Here is a 2,040-nt window from a genome sequence, read left to right as displayed (position 1 = left end):
GCACCTTGTTCCATCCTTCCTCATTATCAGGAACTTTTAATTTAGGTGATGGTGCTTTATCATTTGCCATGTTTCTCAACTCGTCCTTTTCTTGAACTTCTTCCTTCATGGTTTCAATCTCATTTTTAGCCGTTTTTTTTGCAACCTCCTGTTGTGGATTTTATTTTTCCATCATGGTTTGTGTGATTTGTATACAAGGTTTCTGTAAGCTTCTAGTCTAACTGCTTCCATATCTAGTGCTCGATAATTTTTCTATTGATTTTCTAGGATTTGACCTGCTTTCAAACCAGCTTGGAAAGCCTCCAAAGCTACATTTATTGGCTCGTAGATTCGGTCGACTAGTACTAATCCAACCGATTCAATTTTGGTTCCTTGAATTTGGTTGAAGGAGTCTGAATTTTTTCTTCTATTTCCTTCCGTATCTTTTCTTCACTCTCTTTTCGTTATTTTTGTCTCTTAAGTTCGTACCTCTTGCATATTTCTTTCTTGGAATTTTTAGAGGATTTATTGGATTTGTCAGATACACTTGCGTTTTTTTTGCTTGTTCTCCTTATCTTGGGCTCTAGTCATCACTTGAACAAGAATTGTTGGTCTGAACATCAATGCAATACGTACGCGAGAGAGACGAGAGATTGAAGAAACAGTAGACAATCGTTGAGCTGCTACAGCAACGCTTACTCTTTATTATCTAAAACTTAGGTCTTAAAGTTATAAAAATTGGCTTCTTACCTTAGCCAAGGTGTAAAAAAGTATTTCTCACTAATTGGGGCTTAGTATAAGGTTAAGAGACTGCAAAGAATTACAAACATGGAAGCCATTGGCCCCTTTAGACTCACTAGTACTCAATAACATTACTACGTCTTTGGACTTGCAGGATTTTTCAATAATAAAATGGGTTTGATTACAATGATTACGCTTGAAAAAATGTGTGGGGTCCTGCTTGATGCTCTTCTTTTTCTCTTGTTAGCTGAGAAACTAACAGAGTGTCTTTCAACTTTGTCTCAATGTTGTCTTCTTGAATGTGTTGACTGTTGAGAGGCTCAATGCTCCTTACGGGCCCCTCTTCTCCTTGAATTGGCATCAATTTCTTCAGTCTAAAAGTGTGATTTTTTTATCAAAGTCCTACTTTGATTCCTTAGCTAGTGTGCTAATATTGTCCTAATTCATAGTAAACATTATAGTGGCATTCTTTCCTCGTACTAGATGATGTGGAGGCATTGTGAATGGCTAATTGACTGTGAATTCTAAGTAGGAGATTGGTTCTTGTCAAGAGCTTTAGCTCATCACCATGATCATCAAAATGGAATGAGCTAGTCATCTGAAACTATTTTAGGGTCAGAATGTCAGATTCAGATGCCATATATGAAGTCAGATTAGGTTACCAAAATCAAACTTCAAAAGATGAGATTGAGAATTGAGACAAACAATTGAACTGAAATGAAAGACTTCAAATGCCATAAACTAAGATAACTTGAAGTGTATATTTAGATTCATAGGCTAGTTTAGAACTAAAAACTTCAAAAGTACAAGTGTATAGCACTTAGTATCCAAAAGAACTATAAAACATCTAGCGACTAGAGTTGCAAGAGTTCGAGTTCATTGATTTCAAAATTGGAATCAATGGGTCCTATTTATAGGTGCCTGCACTAGGGTTTGACTGGTTGCACAATCATATACGGTCTAGTAACTACCGATAATTTTTTAGATAACTTGTCTAGATAAACCCTTGTGCAAGTTATCTCTGAAGTTAGTTCCCCCACCTTCTACACACATATACTCTCTCTCTCTCTCTCTCTCTCTCTCTCTCTCTCTCTCTATATATCTATATATATATATATATATATATATATATATATATATATATATATATATATATATATATATATCTTGATTTTTCCTTGTATGTATTTATGTTCCTCTCTATCTGCTTCTTACCCTATCTCTCTCCCTCTCAATTGATCTCCTTGTTACACCTCTTTCTATCTGGCACCCCATCTCTATCTTTCTCTCCTCTATTTATTTCATTCCATCTTTGTATTT

This window comes from Adiantum capillus-veneris, chromosome 2 (assembly GCF_014529385.1).
Source record: "Adiantum capillus-veneris isolate H3 chromosome 2, ASM1452938v2, whole genome shotgun sequence".
NCBI lineage: Eukaryota > Viridiplantae > Streptophyta > Polypodiopsida > Polypodiales > Pteridaceae > Adiantum > Adiantum capillus-veneris.
The sequence above is the reverse complement of the archived record's forward strand: the minus strand, read 5'-3'. Positions refer to the sequence as shown.